Raw genomic sequence first — 22,834 nt, forward strand, 5'->3', positions numbered from 1 at the left:
CAACCTATACAAGGTTTGATCAAGTATCATGTCAACTTATAGCATAATCTTGTGTTTTACCACACTGCCATCGCTGTTTCACAGTGAAGGAAACAAGAACATAGATATTTGGTAGATTTCCTAAGAAACTCAGGAAGCTGTCATTAATGCATGCAATTACTCAGTCATGTCATATAACTTTGGGATAATTGTTCTTCTACTCATTCTAATTATTTTTAAATGGAAGCAGTTGCATTTATGAGGTAATGACCTTCTTTTTCTTCCATTCTCCACATCTGTAGGTAGAGTTTTCTTTGTTAGTCATAACTCAAGAGTGTTTTGATCTGATAATATCAGTTTAGGAGAAGTAAGAACTATGTTAATCCTACTGATCCATGGGCAATGGACATCTTTCCATCATCTGATATCTTCTTTAATTTCTTCCTTCAAAAACTTGAAGTTTTCATCATACAGGATTTTGACTTGCTTGGTTAGAGTTAAACCAAGATACTTTATATTATTTGTGTCTATTGTATAGGGTGTAGTGTTCCTAATTTCTTTTTCAGCCCATTAGTCACTTGTAGACAGGAGGGATACTCATTTCTTTTGTGATAATTTGGTATACAAGCACTTTGGTTAGCTGTAGGAGTTAGCTAGTAGATTTTATGGGGTCACTTATACATACTATCATATGCTACTATATGATATGTGATCATATCATATCATGCAAATACCAAAAGCAATCTACATATTCAATGCAATTTTCTACAAAACACCAAGACAGTTCATTACAGACATTGAAAAATCAATTCTAGATTTCATATGGGAAAACAAAAAACCTGGAATAGCTAAATCAATCTTATATAATAAAAGAAGTTCTGGAGGTATCTCTATACATGATTTCAAGCTATATTTCTGAGCAATAGTAATAAAATTTGCATTGTACTGGCATAGAAATAGACTGGTTGATCAATGAAATCAAATTGAAAATCCTGGAAATATGCACACACCTACAGACACTTGATTTTGACAAAGGAGCCAAACTATACACTGAAAAAAATAAGCTATCTTCAACAAACAGTGCTGGTCTAACTAGATGTCTACATGTACAAAAATGCAAATAGATCCATATTTATCACACTACATAAAACTCAAGTCCAAGTGGATAATACTAGAAACATTAAATCTAATAGAAGAGAAACTGGGAAAAAGTCTTGGATTCATTCACATAAGAGACAACTTTCTGAACAGAACACCAACAGCTCTAAGACCAATAATTTTTTGGGACCTCATGCAACTGAAAAGTTTTTGTAAAGTGAACAACACTGTCAGTAAAAATAAAAGGACCTCCTACAGACTGGGAAAAAATATTCACCAACCCTACATCTGACAGATGGCTAATATTCAATATACATAAAGAACTCAAGAAATTAAACAACAAACAAAAAATCCAATTAAAAATGGGACACATAACTAAACAGAATTCTCAACAGCAGAATATTGAATGGCTGAAAAGCATTTGAAAGAAATACTCAAAGTCTTTACCTTTAGGGAAATGCACATCAAAGACTCTCAGGTTCCATCTTGCACCCATCAAAATGGCTAAGTGACAGCACATGATGGCGAGGATTTGGAGAAAGGGAAACACTCCTTCATTGATGGTGGGAGTGCAAACTTATACAACCAGTTTTCAAGTTAATCTGACACTTTCTCAGAAAATTGGGAACAACTCTACCTCCAGACCCAGCTATACCACTTGTAAGTATAAACACAAAAGACTCTCCACCATACAGGGACATTTGCTCAACTATGCTCATTGCATTGCTATTCATAATTGATTGATTAAATGACAGAATGAGCTCATTTGCAATGAAACTACAATATAAAAAATGCAAGTTTATTGGAAGCCACAATGGGAAGGGGAAGGCAAGGGGAAGTGTGTGAGCTGGGGGTGGTGTGTAAGGGAAGAAAAGAGGGTAGGGAGGTGGGGGGAAAAGGAGAGACCTAGAACCAAAATGGTTTACATAATGAGTCTATGGGAGAGTGGATCTCTACCCCTAGGTAGAGGGCAGGTCATGCCAGCCACACCCTGCAATAGGACCTAACATCCCAGCCTTTTGTTCATAATAAAATGAATAAGGGGTGCAAATATATATATATGGAGTTTACATTTGAAACTTTTAGGCCCATGGTCTTGGTACTTGGGGGAGGAGAGTCACAAAACTGGGAAATGGGGGAGGAATCCCACACTCTGAAGTAGGAAATACTTGTCTGGAATGTGACCTGTGGATTTGAACAGATCTCCTGAAGCTGATAAGAATCTTTTTTAAGTTAGACAGTTTAAAATCTGAGCTCTGCACAGTCTAAATATTATAGTAGCATAGTGGGGGAAGAGTGTTTATGTACCTTAAATCACTTTTTTATTACCAACCTTAAAACACCTTCTCACCCTCAAACACTTCTAGATCCTCAGACATTACATAAGCTTTACCCTTTTCTAAGTAGGCCGCTGAAGCCTTGGTTTTTGTTGGTAAACTCATCTTCAAACCCATCAGAGAACTGAGAAAGATAAACTACCACAGTGAGCATAATTCAACTTGCCTAAGTATTTATTAATATGACAGAGGCTTACCGATATCCAGATTGCCTTCCCAGTATGCTCCTGTGGTGTCAGTGGCTTAATTCTGGGCACAGATCTTAGAGCAGCATCACAGCACCAGTCTTGGCCCAGCAAATCTGAGAGGATCTCCATGGGAGAGGACTTTGGGAAGATGATCGACTTTATTTTGTCTAGGCAAAATGGGGCAATCAACTCTCCAGGTGTCCATAATTCAGGCAGGGTCTTTGCAGTGGACCAGTTGGGGCAGATTTGCCAGTATCACAGTCCAGGAAGAGTCATCTCATCTCTGGTTGCACCTGAGTCTTCTTGGAGACCTTGGGTTCATCAATAGAAGATGGGAGCTCTGTCACATTAAACTTTTTATTAAGCATTTAAATGTAGTTACTCCGTAGAGTCTTTCACAGGTTTGAGGAACATGATCTATAAAAATATAGCTGATATAAATAAATGGAGACTCCAGGTGAGGAGGTTGGGACAGTCCTCAGGAATGCCAGAAATACAGAGGCTTTCCTTGGAGAGTCAGGGTTGTAGAGAGGGAGTAGGATTTTCCAGACCATATGAGGGAGGGGGAGTGGTTGAGAACGTGATTTAAAAAAAAAAATGAACAAGCTATGCTGTGGTGGCTCATGCCTTTAATCCTAGCACTCAGGGGGCAGGTGCAGGAGGATCTCTATGAGTTCAAGACCAGTGTGGTCTACAGAGTGATTCCAGTAAATAATAATAATAATAATAATAATAATAATAATAATAATAATAATAATAATAATAATAAAGCAAACCTGAGCAGATGCAAAGATGCAGTTTGGAAAAAATTCATTCAGACACCCAGTGGCAATCCTGTCTCCCAGCCTTTGCCACAAGACTATGAAAATGTCCTCCCAATTCTATATACTGTGATTGCTTAAGATTGGTGAGGTATATCCAGAAACAGTCTTCTCTGGAACATTAGATTACCTCAGAATAAAGACCCAGCTTTATGCTTGGGGGATTTGTTCTCACGTAGCCACGTCTTCACAGAGCTGAGTGCAAGCATTCCAAATAGTCAACTGGTGTACAAGATAACTTATTAAGTGCAAAATTGCATCAGGTAGAGAAGGAGGTGAGAGAGAGAGAAGCCATCCCCATATGGCCCTGAGTCACCAGGCTGGGTGCTCAACTTCTCCTGGGTTTAAAGAGGATAGAATCAGAGCAGGCAGAGAATGGTAAGGCATAGGGAGTGGCCATACAAGTCTGGCCTAATAGGCTAAATGGGGCTCAACTTCCTCGGAGTCACAGCACCAGATGATTGATTAAATAAACAAAATGAGCTAATTGGTGATGAAGCTATAATATAAATGCAGGTTTATTGAAAGCAGCATGGGAGGGAAAAGGGAAAGAGGAGCATGCGCTGGCGGTGGGGAAAAGGGAAGGAAACAGGGTAGGGACTCCTGGAACCAGAATGTCTGCTTTATATAGTGAGTCTCTGGGAGAGGGGAAAACCTGACCCTAGGTAGAGCGTAGGCCATGATAACCATGCCCTGAAGCAAGACCTAACATCAATAGCCAGAAATTGGAAACAACTCAGATGTCCCTCAAACAAAGAATGGATAAAAAAAGATGGTGTATTTACACAATGGAATACTATTCAGCTATCGAAAACATGGACATCATGAAATTTGCAGGCAAACTGATGGAGCAGGGAAAGATTATCCTGAGTGAGGTAACCCACACCCAGAAGGACACACATGATATATAATCACTTCCAAGTTGATATTAGCCATATAATACAGGATAACCATACTACCATTAGAATACCTAAGAAGCTAAGTAACAAGGAGGACCTAGGGAGGATGCTTAATTCTCCTTCAGAATGGCAAATAGAATAGACATTAGAATCTGTTGAAGAGAGGGAACAGGAAGGGAGCCTCTGAAATAATCCATCCAGCAGGGGATTGAAGGAGAAGCTGAGTCTCACAGCCAAACTTTGAGCAGAGGGCAGGGAGTCTTATGGAAGAGTAAGGAAATAGAAGTGACTGGAGAGGTCAGGAGTTCTACAAGAAAACCAAAGGAGCCAACAAATCTGGGCAAAAGGGGGCAGATTAAGACTGATGCACCAAACAAGGAATATGCATTTAGAAGATTTAGACCCATGCTCAGTAGTAGCCAAGAGGCAGCTCAGTCTCCGTAGGGATCCCCTTGTAAGGGGAATAGGAGCCTGCCATAGACTTTGTTGCTCTTTAATTAAAGAGTCCCCTGCCACAGAGTAAGAGAATGCAGGCAGTACTGATGAGACTTGGTAGGCTGGGGTTAGTTGATGGAAGAGAAGACCTCCCCTTCTCTAAGAACCATGGGAAGGGCATAGTAGAAAAGATGGAGGGAGGGTGGGACCAGAAGGAAATGAGGGGGGGAGCTACAATTAGGATATAAATTGAATACAATTTGTAAATAATTAAAAAAAAATATCTAGGCCTATGACAACTAACAAAAAATGGGAGTATAGAGCTAAATGGAACATTCTCAACAGAGGAATCTCAAATGGATAAGAAGCACATAAAGAAATATTCAACATCATCACAGAAATGCAAATTAAAGCAATTCCATCTTACTCCCTTCAGGATGGCTAAGATCAAAATCTCAAGTGAGAGCATATGCTTGTGAGGACTTGAAGAAAGGGGAACACTCCTCCATTGCTGGTAGCAGTGCAAATTTGTTCAACTACTTTGGAAATCAATCTACTGCTTTCTTAGAAAATTGGAAATAGCTCTACCTTCAGGATCCAGCTATACCACTCCTGGGCATATATCTAAAAGATGTTCCATCAGACAACAATAACACTTGTTCAGTGATGTGTTGTAGTACAAGAGTAGCCACACCAACCATTCAGAGACTACTGTCAGCTAGATATACATGCTTTACTAAATGTCTTTGCCAAGCTGATTGATCAAGGTCACAGAAAGGTCCCAGGAGCCTGTGACACTGACTTGTTTCCTAGAGTCAGCTTATAAAGGCAAAACCCACACCTAATTCAATTGGTGGTTTTTGGTGGAACAGGTTGATCAGCTCTGACTAAAGATATTTTGCTAACAAGTAGTTTCAGATAGCATTTAGTTTGATTAGTCCTAAGTGTGATAAGTGAGGCAATGCTTAGGGTACATTCAAAGTGTAGCTAAGTATGTAGATAGCAAAGTATGAATCATGAGACCATTGAATCATAGATAGGAAAGGTAAAACCAGAATGTAACTTAGGAGGTCAGCTTGACCCTCCTGGCAGGGATTGCTAGTGTAAGCTATGAGTACCTGCTTCTAGGAAGCAGAGTTGAAAAGTTTAAAATATTTGAACTTAATTTCATCTTACAAACAAAATGGAAGATGAATTAAAAATGGCTACAGCTATATCAAAGAATAGGCCTTGCTGTATGTTCATAGCAACTTTATTCATAATAGCCAGAATCTGAAAACAACCTAGATGTCCCTCACCTGAAGAATGGATAAACTGTGGTACATTTACACAGAGGATTACTACTCAGCTTTTTAAAACAAGGAAAGCATGAAATTTGTAGGCAAATGGATGGAACTAGGAAAAAGTGAGTGTAACTTCCTGAGTGAGGTAACACAGACCCAGAAAGACACACATGGCATGTATTCACTTCTAAGTGGATTTTTATCAACATAGTACAGGATAAACATATTACAATTCACAGAGGCAAAGAAGATAAGAAACAAGGAAGACCCAAGGGAGGATCCTTAAATCTCACTCAGTAAGAAAAAGAGAATAGACAGCTGAAGAGGTTGAAGAGCGAGAACAAGGTAGGAATTGGAGTGTGGGGAGAAATAAAAGTGGAGATCAGACCTGTGGAGTAAGTGGAGGCAGGAGAACAGATGGCCTGCATAGAGAATAGAGACAGTGGGTAGTGGCATCTCTGTGACTAGCTGGACACCTAAAACAGAGTAGGCTTCTGGAAGGAATTGAGATTGACTCTAGCTGAGACTCCTAGTAACAGGGGTCATGAAAACGGAAGAGAACACCTTCTACCTACACAAGACTCCTAGTGGGGAGAGGGGAACACAAATCCACACAAAACAAAACAAAACAAAACAAAACAAAACACTTTGACCCAAGTTTTACTCTTCCTACAAGATATGTAGGGATAAAGATAGAGCTGAGATTGAGGGAATGCCCAGTCCATGCCTGTCCCAACCTGAAGCCCAGCCCACAGGAAAGAGACAACCCCCGACACTGTTAATGATACTCTGCTGTGCTTGCAGACAGGAACTTCAGCATAGCTATTCTCTGAGAGGCTTCACCAGGCACATGATCAAAGAGGTGCTGAGACTCATAGCCAAACATTGGGCAAAGCATATGGAGTCTTGTGAAAAAGTGGGAGCAAGGATAGAAGGGAGGGCATAGGAGCTCCACAAGAAGACCAACAGGTAGCCAATTAATCAGGGCCCAGAGTGGCTTAGAAAGACTGACACACCAAACAAGGATAAGACATAGATTGGACCAAAGCCTCCTACAGAAAAGTATCCGATGGGCAGCTCAGCCTTCATGTGGGTGCCCTAGGAAAGGGAGCAGGGCAGGACTGTCTCCCCTTTTCTGAGGGGTAAGGGATGGAGGATAAGGGAGAAGATGGAGGGAAGGTTGGACCAGGAGGAGAGGAGGGATGGTCTATGATCCTGCTGTAAAGTGACTAAATAAATATTTTTTAAAAGAAAAGTAAGAACTAGGGTTATTGTCTAGTTAGTATCTCAGGCATGCTGTCCTCATATACATATTTAGATGATTGGAATTTCACTATAAAATAACCAGTTTTTCCTTAAAGAATACATTTTATATGTAAAATGTCTTCTCAGCGCTATTATTTGTCACATACTAAAGCCATAAATTGATTCAGATGTGGTGCCTCAGACTTTGAGCACTGCTCAAAATTCAGAGAGCTGATGGAAGGTCTACTGTAGATGCCAGCCCAGCATCTTAGCTGCTCATGTGAGTTCTCTTTGGTACAAAAACAGAGCTTTTAAGTAACCACTAATGTGCCCTGATGTATCCCCTGGGACAGTATTTGTGCACACATGCAGCACAAAGTAACCATTATATAAATACTTCAGCTACCCAGAGCACTCCAGCATTATTTAATTCACAAATTCAATACATTAATTACATGGCACCCCCATGAAGTATGAGAGTGCTTTTATTTCCACGGGCCACTGAAGTGATTAAGGTAATTCTAAGTAAATTAAATGAAACAGGGTTGAAGGAGGAAGTCAACAATACCTTTGGCAAGATTGGAATTAAGGATTCTTGATATTCCGTTTTAAGCTCTAAATGTGGTTTCATGGCTGGTGCCACAAAACCCTGTGACAATTGTTTAGAAGACAGGCAGGGGGCATCATAATCTCTGCAGGAATATCCACCTAATTTTTTTTTTTGTCAAAGCCTGTTGTTTAATAGCACTGACACATTGAAATGAAGCCCAGGGCATTACTTATATTACAGAGAACCTATTGAGTGGTGTGTCTAAACATATTTGTGCATATATGGGTACAATATTAAGTACAAAGAGAACTACATCTAAAGGTATGTTATTAGTTTTTTTTTAATTCTAATTATTTTTTTAAATTTTATTTTGTTAATTTGTTCTTATTACATCTCAATGGTTATTCCCCTCCCTTGTATCGTCCCATTCCTCCCTCCCTCCCATTTTCCCCTTACTCCCCTCCACTATGACTGTGACTGAGGGGGACCTCCTCCCCCTGTATATGTTCATAGGGTATCAAGTATCTTCTTGGTAACCTTCTGTCCTTCCTCTGAGTGCCACCAGGTCTCCCCCTCCAGGGGACATGGTCAAAGGTGAGGCACCAGAGTATGTGAGAAAGTCATATCCCACTCTCCACTCAACTGTGGAGAATGCCTTGTCCACTGGCTAGATCCAGACGATCCTAGAAACCTACAAGAAGAACATTATGATAAGCAGATTTGGGCCCAGTGGTCCCGCTCAAACTATGGCACCAGCCAAGGACAGTACAGGCGGTAAACATCAAACCCCTACCCAGATCTAGCCAACGGACAGGTTATTAGGTTTTTTTGTTTGTTTGTTTGACATAAAGATTGTTGCATTAAAAAACAAAATTTTATTGTGTATCTCAACTATTTTCTTATGTAAAATACTCCTGGTAAAAGAGACATTTTATAATCCACCTTGTAATTTGAGTAGTAAACATTTTAGAAAACAATATTTGCTTAACAATTATAAATTTGTTCTGGTGGCAAGTCTCGCTCAGGAGGGACGAACTCTGATAAGATTTAAAACTTGAATATTTATATCATTATTATCTATTATTTCATTCCATAGACCATATTCCTGTTCAAAGAAATACATGCATTAAAAAGAGACGATGTAGCTGTTGAGGCCAAAAGCAAGTCCGCTGGAGTGAGATGTAAGCTCAGGCAACATGTTGTCGTGTTGGCTTGAAGGAAAGGAATCAGTCCAAGGATCTTTATTCTTAGAATATTCCCAATGAGATGAGTCTACAAACAAACAAACAAAACAAAGCAAAAAACAAAAACACAAACACCCAAACAGTAAGACTGAGATCCACCTATACAATTTTGAAAGAATGAAAATTCACAAAATATCATTGGTATTTTACAAAATAAGGTCCACAGAAATTTTCAAAGTATGTAGATATTTGTTGTAATTGTATTTTAAACAAAAAAAGTTATTAACATGGAGAAAAGTGGGTATGATTAGCTAATATTTCTAGTTATTGTGGTTTGGGTGGAAGAAACCTTCCTAGTGCTATTATTGCAATGGAAGAAAAGTGAATGGAATTCTCATGGAATTCGAACTCAGTTCTCCCCTTAGAGACTCAAACACTTTGGTGAAAGGAGCTAGTGATTTCTGTGTTGAACCAGACAACTGTGGATGGCTTTCTCACGTACTCTGGTGCCTCACATTTGACCATGTCCCCTGGAGGGGGAGACCTGGTGGCACTCAGAGGAAGGACAGCAGGTTACCGAGAAAAGACTTGGTACCCTATGAACATAAACAGGGGGAGGTAATTCCCCTCAGGAACAGTCATAGGGGAGGGGAATAAGGGGAAAATGGGAGGGAGGGAAGAATGGGAGGATACAAGGGATGGGATAACCATTGAGATGTAACAAGAATAAATTAATTAAAAAAAAAGTTAGTCTAAAAAAAAAAATAAAGGATGAGAAACAATGCCGAGAGCAAGTGCCACAAAGCTTGACGCCAAGACGAGGGGAAATGCAGAGACGATATAACAAACAAGCTCAATTTTTAGAAACAGCCATTCAAATAAGATCAGGGGACATAGCTTTTCCGTATCCACCCTAGCCAAAAATAATTTCTTTAGCCTTCACATGAGGGAAAAGAAAAAAGGGAGAGGGGACTCAGTAAGCTCTTAGGACTGTGTGAGGAGAAGACATATGGTCGAGCATGCAGCGTGCTGAGCACCACTCATGTTTCTCTGAGAGCTGCACGTTCTTTACCCACGGCAACGCAGAGTCAAAACAGTTTGTAAGCATAGAGACCGTACTTGCATTTTAATCATTTCTGGCCCAACAGAAACAAAAAACACAGAAATTATAATTGATCAAGTGTTTAAAATATGCTAATTAAAATCCTCAGAAGTCCCCAACGCATATGTAAAAAACATGTGTACGTCCTAGAATTAAGCCAGAGAGATCACTTTCCTCGTTCATCTCACAGAGACTGTTTTCAAGTGATCAAAATTTCAGTTTATTTAAAGCAAGGAACAGAGTTCCCAGTCTCTATGTAAAATTATAAAGACATCTCGAGATTAAAATGAAGGAGAAATACTAAATTCTTTATATATAATAGACTTGCTTCCGGGTATCTTATATTTGATCAATGGATTATTTATAAACAAACAGCATCAAAAAATAAGTCTTACCACTTAGGAAAAATGTATAAAGCTATTTAAGATTAAGATTAAAAATTCTAGTGATAAGCCCTCTGCACCTGCTCTCTCCTCCCCCACCACACTGACAGTCTTCAATGTGCTTCTCTGTTCACGTCCTGCACACTTGGAATTCATTCTTTTCCCCGAGGGGATGGATTACCTTATCTAGTCTGGACATTTCAGTAGTTGACAACAGGCCCATGAATTAATCTGCATATAGAAACTAATTTCAATGAAACCTGCATGGTGCCCTGACTTTGAACACTTCCTCAGTCCCAATGTTACTCTTTAAAAGACCAAGACAATTGTCACAAAGCAATGTTTCGGTTTTAAGGAGCCTTCATTCTTCCTATGGCTGCATACATTATTTCCACTGAACCAGTGAGGCTGCATTATTCTGTAAGGTTATCGTGATACCTCTGAGGTAATTACACCACATGGTCTCAAAGGTCAAAATGGCTAAAAGTTTTAAGGAGGATTTAATAAGAAATACAGGAAGAAAATGCCTGCTGTAATTGGCACAAAATTATTTTATTAAAAGGAGATGGTTCAAGTCATTTGTTTCTCCTCAGCATCTCTTCAAGAATCCTTCCTCTCAGTAATCTGAAAAATGAATAGAAATATGGATATGGATATGAACACCAGGAGTACAAGTAAGCATTTTGACACATGTGTTTACTTTCCAAAAGTATCATGAAACTGCTAGAATTCTTAGACTAGCCTTTACTTCACAAGACTCTAACCAATGCAACTATGCCTATCACAGAGCTACAAAAATAAACATTCACATAAGTAATCAATACATTTGTATGTATTTCTGATACATATCATGATTATGACATCTGCAAGAAGCCCTTGTCACTATGTACATAGCCATCCTCTAAGGAAGATCTATGCAACAACAAGTTGTTTAGAAAAGTTTTTTTTTTCACTACAGAATCTTACAATGTTAGTTTATAGTAAATAGTAGATCTAGAGTAGTCTATTGTAATCCCAATTTCCTTATGCTCGTAAGAAATTGGAAATATTATAGATGGATTTTCTTGTTGAAAAGTCCTAGGGCTAGAATTTAACTTCTTTGTGTCCAAATATATTCTCCCTCTAAACCTCAGCAGCTCACTCACTTTCATGCACACAAGATGCCGTGGATGTGAGGATTGCGTTCAGGTAGAATGGTCCTCAGGTAGACTGTTTCAGGCCGACCGATCTTCACTCCCATCAGAGCACATGCTGCCTCAGCTCCATGCCTAACAGGGTGAAATGCTGGGACACACAGAGTCTCTTGTGTTCCATGTCTATCACAAAATGATTCTCCCAAACACAAAGGTGGACTAGAAACCACTGCTTGATGCTTCAGATCCTGACCATAGAAGATGCCCCTGGTTAATGGTTATTAGTGGGCAAACAGGTTAGACTTGATATTTATAACTCACAAGTAATCTTCCTTGTGTGTACTAGCACTGAGTTGTGTAACCAGCCTTGCCTTCAGTTGTGTAGCAGGGACATTTTAAATTTACCGGAGTATTGATTGTTTTATCTCTTCACGAATTCACTCTTCCATATTTGTTTTGGAAATGCTTATCTTTAACTGTGTCGCAAGTGTAACAGAGATTAGGCCTTGCTCCTAATCTCGGGGAGCATCCCCTTGGAGGTGTACAGGTCCAGAATCTCTCATGCTTCATTTTTGACAACTCAGATCTCCTTCGCACTCATTGATCTGTATCCTTCATCAGTATCAATTGTCTGTCCTTAGAATAATTAGCTTCCTATTCATGAACTTTCCTGGGATTTAGTGTATCCCATGAACTCAATAAGAACTTATGTTGATTATTCCAGGAGATGAAACCATCCAGGTACTTTGGTGTTGTTTGACAGTCTGAAACTTATTCTCATGGTTCCACTTTGGCATATTTTATGTGTCTCTTATAATCACATTCCAAACCAAACTTGTGTTTATTTTAAAAGCATGTTCATTCTCTGAATTCTGGTTCTCCATCACCAGCCTAGTAAACTACATGGCTCTCAAACATGAAATGCTTAGGGAAAAGTCATTGTCCTAGCTACATGCAGTGGATTTAACTTTTTGTTATAGACCGGGTGGAAATTACAACAGAAAATATGGAGGCTTATCTCTGACGTGTGATGTTTCAAGAGTCATATGACCAAACAATAGTAAAATTAACTTAGGTTGCATGATTCAGGTCTAGTTTGTCTGGTGTTTTCTGTTAGTCAAATGTCAACTGTAAAAGTGTAAGAATTTTAGTATGAATTAAGTTTTCACACAATAAATCATATAAATATAACAGAAAGTTAATGATTATGTTGACTTTAAACTAATATTGTACTACCTACGAATGAAAACCGAGAAAGACCCTCAGCTTCTGATTAGATTATGCACGCCAAGTCTTATTATAGAAGAGTACTTGTTTTTAGGAACAAAGAACCTTAAAGGTTACAGTCACTTTAAAAGTGTGAAGATCCAGGATATGACTGTAGAGAAAACCACTTTTATTAGAGATTTTCTTCCTAGACTCAAGCCTGGAAAAGTTATAAACAAAACAGTAAGGACCAGTATCCAACCCGCTAACCATTTTATAAGTACCAATACCTTAAGGTCTTCTCCTTTCATCCCAAAGCAGACACATAATGGCCTTCATATTTCAAGTCAGCAGGAGCTGCTTGGGGCTGTCGTAACTCTACAGTGTCATCCTTCAATGTACTCACTTCAACAGTCTTATTGTTGACTATATTAAACTCTTGGAAAAAAGTACTGTTTGTCTTTTTGTTTGCTTTGGTTTTGCAAGGCATGATGGTGCATGACTTCAGTGCTAGCATTTAAATGTCTGTCACCATCTGTGGGGTTTACTAACATCTCAACAACCTCAGTCATTATTACATCTTACAATGGAAGCTGTTATTTAAAGCTGATGGTCACATACTCTTGTTACAATTAATTGCTGTGTTACTTTAAGCAAATTTCTATCTCTGACATTTTTAACTGTAAGGTAGACAAAATGAGTACTTACCACATGAGTTATTGTTCTGACCATCTTAATTTACTGTATTAATAACTTTGTAAAATATTACAAATGGTCATCTTTGAATGTAAAGCTATTTATTTTTTGAATGAATTTGTTTTCTTACATTTAATATTCCTGTAATTAAAATTATATTTTATTGTTCATTAGTTTACATCAATGTTTACACTTGAGAAAATCTTGTTATGTTAAAAAATGATAATTTTATTGCTGTCATCTTTCATTGCTTAAGCATTTAAAAAATTTAAAGACTATTTTCATTTTTCTCAGGTGCAAAATGTATTCTTTCTGTGTCCTGGATGATCTACTAATATTAAGAGACACCAATATGCTTTTCAATACCAAGAGCTCAATCCTAAAAGCATACATACAAGTAACACTATACAGACAAGCAGATTAAAATCAGAAATATACCTGTATACAAATATACATATATTCACATAACATCAGTTAATAAAAGGAGGCTATAAATTTTAAAGAGAGAAAGCAAAGATAGGATACAGGTATATGGTCGGGGCACCATATAGCTTACAATGTAAGCTAAAAATAAAAGAAATAATTTTAAAAATATGTAATTATTTGACCTTCCCTCCTATTCAAAATCAAAAGGACAATGCCCATAGCATTGAAATACAATATTTTCACCAATAATCTGTACATTTGCATAAATATAATTTTTACTTTCTCTTTGACCTAACACCTTTAATGCTGCTTTCAAACATCAAGGTAAAAAAAAAAGGTCTGTTCTGTTATTAATTTTGGTTCTTTTTAAAAAAGCAGAAATTAGATTATGGACATTTGTTCCTTGAAGCAGAATTGTCTAGAAATTTTTCTCTGTGATCGATAATCTGAGGCAGTCCACAGACTTATCGTGATACTATGCATTCTCCTTACAAGCAAGGTTAGCTACACAGTTATTAAATCAAGGCAGAAAACAGAATACTTACCTCTTCCTTCAGCTTTTTTACTTTGCTATATACACCATACCATACAAAATATAGTGAAATTAAGCCACTTTCTGGAAATATATATCTATTTGTGTACATTTTCAGGGCATTCACTTGGGCTTTCATGCTTCTATCATAAAAATTAGATACACCTTCTGAATATGCTTATTTCTGTATTTACTTTGTAAAAGGACGAGAAAATGTATTAATGGATTTTTTATCGATTTCTTTTCAAGTTGCAACTTCTGAGAAATTTTAAATGTATGTTATTGATTAATGTACATTAGACTTCAATGGTGAATTTTACTTCTTATACCAAAAAGTTTATCCTATTAATATTTTATGAGAACTTATTTATTTTTATTTTTAATTTATTCAAGCCTTTATTTTTCTTTAAATTATTTACGTTTCTCAGACCCTATCTTTAGAATCCCTCTCTCTTAAGTGTTTGTCAATGTTAAAAAATATGTATTTTGCCTCTGCTCCTTTTTTTTTTTAAACATATTTTAGATTCCTTGGTTTGCAGAGTTCTGATTTGTTCCACAAATGATTTTTCTGGAGTAAGTCCAGGAAAGTCCTTAATAGGATGCTGTCATGTATGACTTGACTCAACTAGAAACTACTTTCTAGATGGCTGAAGGCATGCCCCAGTGTTCACAGAAAGAACCTGACTAGGGGGACTTAAAGTAGAAAAGAAAGACACAAATGTGAGAGAAAACAAACGGAATATAAGATATTGCTGAGCGGTCGTAAACATTAACAGCAGTTGGTTAGACCCCTAACTTGGTTATAGTAGTTCAAAGAAGTAAATGGAATTATTCACAAGAGTAAAGAAGAATATTACAATGATATCTCCCAAAATAGAGACAATGCATACAGAGACAAAAATCACAAATGAGAACCAAATAAAAGTTCTGATAATTTATGATTCAGTAATTGATATGCAAGGATTTAGTACACTAGCCCAAGGGGCATGTCCCATAAAAGTCTTCACTTACCAGGAAAGTGGGACAGAGCTTCAATATCAGACCTGAGCTGACAAAAGCAACGCCAGCAAAGTTGTATGTAGAGTAATTACATACCCCAATGCAAAATCTAGCAGTGGCGGCTGTGTCTATAACCAAGTTGGTTGAGAGCTTGCCTCCCATACACAAAATCCTAGTTGCAGTTCTCACCTCTGCATAAAACTTGTCACGGTAAATAGTGACGTCTATAATTGCACCAAAAGTTCGGGGTGGTCTCCTAAAGAACAAGAACATAGTGATCCTGGTTATCATAAATGGCCTGTCACAAGAAGAAAATTAAAAGTATTCCTGAAAATGAACTCACTAAAATATAGTATATGATACAAAGCTACAGTTTTTTGTGTCCACTACCCTCTTAAGGCATTACGCTAAGTGAACACAGAAGACAACATGGTGACTTGTTACATGGTTCTGAGGTGTTCAGAACTGGGAAATCCACAAGGTAGAACAATGGTTAGTAGCTGTCAGTCTTGGGAAGGAAGAACATGAGGATGACAGAGAGTGGGTGTGAGAATCATCTGAGGGAATTCGGCAAATCTTCAAAAAGGTTTCAGTAATGGTAGTTGAATTATACCATGTTCTTGGATTTTATAGTAGATATATGATCCTGATTAAATCAGTTGTAATAAAAATTAACAATTACGTATTTCCTCTTCGACCAGTTGCAACTTTTCATGTAGTTATAATTCTCATATCTAGTTTACCTATTTGTAGTTTTCTTAACTTTTAACTCAGTTTTTGCTGTATACCTCCAAATTCTTTCTTAAAATATTTTTTAAGAATAGATACCATGCAGGTTGATATCTTGCTTTTCTAGCCCGAGTTTGAAAAATGTCTTTACATCTAATAAGAACGTATAGAGATAGAGATGTAACTCAGGTGGTGGAGCTGTCGCCTACCATGAACAAAGCTGTGAGGCTGATCTCCAGCATGGCCTTAGGTGGATGTGGTAGCGATGCCCATAACCTCACCACTTTGGAGAAGAATCAGGAGGGCCAGACAAGTTCGATGTCATCCTCAGCTGCATAGCCACTGAGTGTGCGGCCAGCCTGAGAGACATGGTAGCCTCTCTCCAAAGAAATAAAAAGTATTAACATTATTTAAAAAAAAAACAGGTTTATAAAAAAATTTAAAACCACAAGCATGTTATACAATATTCAAAATACAAATGGTAACAAAACATCACAATTAACAACGAAAACTGTTGTCCTCTAGGGAAAAGTAAGCAGAAGCAAAGCGCATTGCCAGTTAAGGACTGAGTTCAATAATAAAATTACATTCTTAAAGTCTGTTATTACTCCTGCATACCTGCAAGATGGCACCATAGTTACAAGCACTTCCAGCCAAGCCTGATGACCTGACTTCAATCCCTGGGACTCACAGGGTGGACGAAGGAACCAGGAACTGACTCCTGCAAATTGTTCTCTCTGACTTCAAGATCTATGCCTTAGTACACACCCCAGCCACCTCAGTAAATAAGTAAATGAATGTAGTACAATAAATTGAAATATATTATTCTTTGGTTTGTAATTTTGTTATAATAGAATTAACTGTCACTTATTACTCAATAATTATTGTAGCTAAATATATTGTCAGGAACAAGGACAACTCCATTCTCCAACTTCTGTCTGTTCAACTAGGGATTTGTGAAGCATGATTTTATATTGATGCATGTAAGTATAGTTTAAATTCCTGCACTGCATTATATCATAGCTCATGCACCTCAATTTTCTATTAAATTTATGAATTGGCTATGTGAAGTTTGAAATTTTCTTGATACAATCTATAACAGTGTCATATTTGTCCAAAAGGATTTTCTACACTATGTGCATTTTGGTAGCTACTGGAAAATATTTGATGGAGGCCCATTGTACAATCTGTTTGCTCTTACACAACTGTATTTCCTTGTGTAAATTTATGTGAAAATGCATTTACTGAACAGGGGTTACTTGATTTTATCAGAGCCAAAATGTAAATCTTCTGCTGTTAAAATGTTCATTCTTTTAAACCAATGTATTCCCTTAGTTCTCCCATGAGATTATAACTAAACAAAAACAATAACAACAAAAAGCTTAACTGACATATGCAAGATACAAGGGCAATGGAGAATTTATACTACATCAGCTGTTATTATTCTTTTTGAATTTGGAAAATAAGACATTGAATCAAAAATAAAACCAAATGAATGTTTTTCTGATATGTTAAATAACACATTAGAAAAAGCAGTTTTCTCCTCTCTCTCTCTCTCTCTCTCTCTCTCTCTCTCTCTCTCTCTCTCTCTCTCTTTCTCTCTCTCTCTCACATGTGTGTATGTGTGTGTGTGTGTGTGTGTGTGTGTGTGTGTGTGCATGCACACCTAAAATAACCAAAATAAAAGCTGCCCCTGTTCCAAAAGTGTTTAATATATAATCGACTGGGCTAGGCAAAGCAATCAAAATAATCCTGCATATAGTACAAATAATACAAAGCTGAGGCTGGATGCTGCTCCCTCAGACGCTGTTTTTACTGCATTCTTGCTCCTTTGATTCCCAATGTCCTAAACAGTAGGAAAATGAATAGTAACATTATTCTCTAGTTAATTTGGCTGTGTTCACTAGAGATTTGAAGGAAAATCTTAGCTTTCCTTATATAAGCAATTGCTGCTGACATGTAGCTTCCCACTCACACTTGTGTCTTGAATGCAAATATGAACTTGAGGGACCAGCCAGCATCGTGGCATTTAGTCATAAGAAGTGAGAGCATAAGGGCCCACAGCCCTATGAGGTATTACAAGAGGGCTTAAAAGAGCTGCTCCAGGTGTGATAGTACAGAATAGGAATAAATGTTTATCCCTTTCATCTGTTTCAGGATTTGCTTGTATTTGTAGGTTAACGTGTCCTTTATTGACACATTATAAATTAAATTCTGCTACTTGCCACTAACTGGCAGCTCAAATACACTGTGTCTCAAAAGTGACATATAATAGATAAGGGCATTGTATAAGTAACAGTTGAGATGAGAGAAGAAAAGAGGACAGGGTGTGACTTGATGAGGAGGTGAGGCATGCAGAAGCCTGAGGATGCTGAGACAGGAGCATGCAGGCTGTATGAGGACACAGTGGTAATGAGTGAGCACAGTTCTAAGAAGGCACGGAAGAAATATAAGCAAGCACTAGGTTATAGAAATGGGCACATTTTATTTGATGGATTTTATTTTTAAATGCTTACTTCAGTTCTGAAAGTGTTTGTGAAGGATGAAAGAAAGTAACAGCCTGGTATAGCCGCTAATTTTAGTAAAACTCTAAAAACAAAGGTAACTATTTCAAGGGCAAAGGCACAAAGAAACTAGTATTGGAACTTGAAGCTAGATTTTGATATGATAATCTGTTAAATATAGTAAGAGGATTGAAGAACCTTATTCAATCAATGTATATGTACCTTATAATGTATATGTACCTTATTATGAATATGTACCTTACTACTTATATGTACCTCATTATGTATATGTACCTTGTTTTGTATATGTACCCCATTATGTATATGTACCTTCTTATGTAAATGTACTTCATTATGTATATGTACTTTACTATGTATATGTACTTTGTTATGTATATGTACCTTATTATGCTCTTCAGTGTCTTCATTTCATTTGGGAAGTTTTGGTTCTATTAAAACTGTGAGGTATGGATAGTTGATTCTTTAATGCTATAATATATTAATATAAACTAAATTATATACTTACTATAGAAGGCATAATTTAACAGCACCTTTCATGTTTTAACATTATCAACATTGTATCAAAATACTGTCAACCTTCAATTGAATTATGTTCATTCAGTAGATAATTCTTTAAAAATAGATGGTGTATTTGCAGACATTAGCCAATTTTATTCCTTTGTTTATGTATGTACATATAATTATTCAAATGAAAACTTATCACTATGAATTGGATCCTTTTGTGTTTGCATTTCTTGAATAAAAATTTTTGACACAGTAAAAAGGATATATATTGCAAAGTTTGTGACTCAGGAAATACTGTATATATCTATCCTCATTTGTTGATCACTCTTTATCTGAAGACATTTATGAGATTTTCTTCTTAGAGATATGCGAGTAACTTGTACTTACTCTTCTAAAACACAAGTATGTGTTTCTACCATGTACATTTTCTAAATGAAGGAGTTGAAGCCTGAATTTTAAAAATGATCTTCTCTAACCCTGAGTAGACTGACCGCCAGGTCTCCTCTCCTTCACTGCACATGCTTTCCTCATCACTCGTACATTACCCACTTGGGCTTACCTTTGTCTCCCTAAGTAGCATGTTTCAATAGTGACTTTAGTATAAATTCTCTTCCATATGCTTGTTTCCAGGCATTCCTCTTGATTTTGTTTCATTATGTTTTTGGAATGGTTAAAGTATTTATAGAACACAGTTCATAATAGATTAATTTCAGTATGCAAAAGAACTTTACATCCTATAATAATCAGATTTATTGCATAACAAAACTATGTTTATCATTAATTTCACTTTAAAGAAATTATATGTTTAATGTTTTGGAAGTACTTAATAGAGTATGTAACAGCATACCTTGTATAAGCCAAGTTGAAAAATTAGAGAAATAAGTTTATTTTTGAGAAATGTCCAGAAAAAGTGTCTGGCTTGGAATAATTTCACCAAATATCTTCTTCTTCCTTACATAATGTCTTTTACATGCTTACTCTGAGATATGTGTGACCCTGGCAACAGAATTCAATACATCTGTGTCTCATTAGGACAATTAGGAAACATTATTTTCTTTTTGGTGTAAAAAAATGGCATAGTTTTCGTTCTGACTACAAAATTAGCTCTTGTGCTGCTCTTCAATAAGAATATCTTGGCTGCATTATTGGGACACACCAAAGTATGTGCCAACAGCTAACCAAACTGCAATCCCATAGATTGAGAAATATTTAGGTCATAAACAACTTTCAAAACCGCAAAACTCATACCATGAACATTTAAGAAACTTTAAATCTCAGACCAATCATTTTATAAAAGATAAGAAGTTAGAATGCATAGTAATTTAGTCGACCATTTTATTTCTTCTCTATTAGTATGAACATTTTACAGGCATTAATATATTTTTTTATTAATTTATTTTTGTTACATCTCAATGGTTATCCTATCCCTTGTATCCTCCCATTCTTCCCTCCCTCCCATTTTCCCCTTATTCCCCTCCCCTCTGACTGTTCCAGAGGGGGATTACCTCCCTCTGTATATGCTCATAGGGTATCAAGTCTCTTCTTGGTAACCTGCTGTCCTTCCTCTGAGTGCCACCAGGTCTCCCCCTCCAGGGGACATGGTCAAAGATGAAGCACCAGAGTATGTGAGAAAGTCATATCCCACTCTCCACTCTACTGTGGAAAATGTTCTGTCCATTGTCTAGATCTGGGTAGGGGTTTAAGGTTTACCGCCTGTATTGTCCTTGGCTGGTGCCTTAGTTTGAGCGGGACCCCTGTGCCCAAATCTGCCTATCATAATGTTCTACTTGTAGGTTTCTAGGACCCTCTGGATCCTTCTACTTTGCCATTCTACCATGCTTCTCTCATCGTAGGATGTCCTCCCCTGTGTCTCAGTTTCCTGATAAGTGAAGGCTTTCGTGGGACATGCCCCTTGGGCTAATATGCAGATATAGGTGAGTATATACCATTTGAGTCTTTCTGCTTCTGAGTTAACTCACTCATTATGATCATTTCTTGCTCAATCCATTTATCCACAAATTTTGGGAATTCCTTGTTTTTAATAGCTGAATAGTATTCCATAGTGTAAATGTACCAGTTTCTTTATCCATTCTTCTATTGATGGACACTTAGGCTGTTTCCATGTTCTGGCTATTATGAATAAGGCTGCTATGAACATGGTTGAACAAATTTTCTTGTTGTGTGCTGGAGCATCTTCTGGGTATATTCTAAGGAGTTGAATAGCTGGGTCTTGAGGAAGCTTTATTCCCAGTTTTCTGAGATAGCACCAGATAGATTTCCAAAGTGGCTGTACTAGTTTGCATTCCCACCAGCAATGAAGAAGTGTTCCTCTCTGCCCACATCCTCGCCAGCATGTGGTGTCACTTGAAATTTTGATCTTAGCCATTCTGATGGGTATAAGATGGAATCTCAGAGTTGTTTTGATTTGCATTTCCCTGATGATTAAGGAGTTTGAGCATTTCTTTAAGTGTTTCTCAGCCATTTGATATTCCTCTGTTGAGAATTCTCTGTTTAGTTCCAAGCCCCATTTCTCAATTGGGTTATTTGGTTTGGTGGTGTTTACTTTCTTGAGTTCTTTATATATTTTGGATACTAGACCTTTGTCAGATGTAGGGTTGGTGATTATCTTTTCCCAGTCTGTAGGCTGTCACTTTGTTCTCTTGACAGTGTCTCCTGCCTTACAGAAGCTTCTCAGCCTCATGAGGTCCCATTTATCAATTGTTGACATTAATGCCTGTGCCGTTGGTGTTCTGTTCAGGAAGTTGTTTCCTGTGCCAATATGTTCCAGGTTTTTCTTCTAAGTGACTTAGTGTCTCTGGTTTTATGTTGAGGTCTTTAATCCATTTGGATTTGAGTTTTGTGCAAGGTGACAAACATGCGTCCAGTTGCATTTTTTTACACATAGACATCCAGTAGAGATGGAAACCAAAGCTGCTCATGTGATAGGCAAGTGTTCTATGATTGCTATTACTCCTCGTCTATTTATTAACCTTTTATATGACTCTCTCTGCATTTCTTCATTAGTTTCAATTTGCTTTTTTAAGCACTGATACTTAATTTTGACTTACTTAGATGTTTTCTTAATTCTTCTGCAGATGTTAGTTTTCTTGGTCTTCTGCTCACACCCAGGAGAACAGAAATGGTATTTCTCAAATATTTTTCAGTTTGAAAAATTATTTACCACCACGTACCAAAGACTTAATACATTCTTGGACCCTCGGTCTGTGGCACCCAGCCAGAGAAATGATAGAGACTTACAGGATACACAGAAGATAGAAAGGATGCTATTGCTCAGAGCAAGTTGCAATAATCTATAGCAGTAAAGTCGGAGAGTTAAGCAGTGGCCGAGTCTTTCTATTTCAGAACACATTCTAGGCTGCAGGTGGTAAAAATGACTTAAAAGAAATAGACTTTGCCTTCAGTGGTTTGTGGTTTCTATTATATGAACACGATATAAACAATAATAAAGGTCTTTTCAGTAATCACAATACCTGTATTTGCTTCTTTACTCATTAGTTACAGAATTATTAGATATGTTGGTATCAGCTGTTCATGGGCTTCAAAATAGACTTCTAGGAGT

Source organism: Acomys minous (genome assembly GCF_964271855.1).
Source record: "Acomys minous genome assembly, chromosome: 1".
Taxonomy (NCBI): domain Eukaryota; kingdom Metazoa; phylum Chordata; class Mammalia; order Rodentia; family Muridae; genus Acomys; species Acomys minous.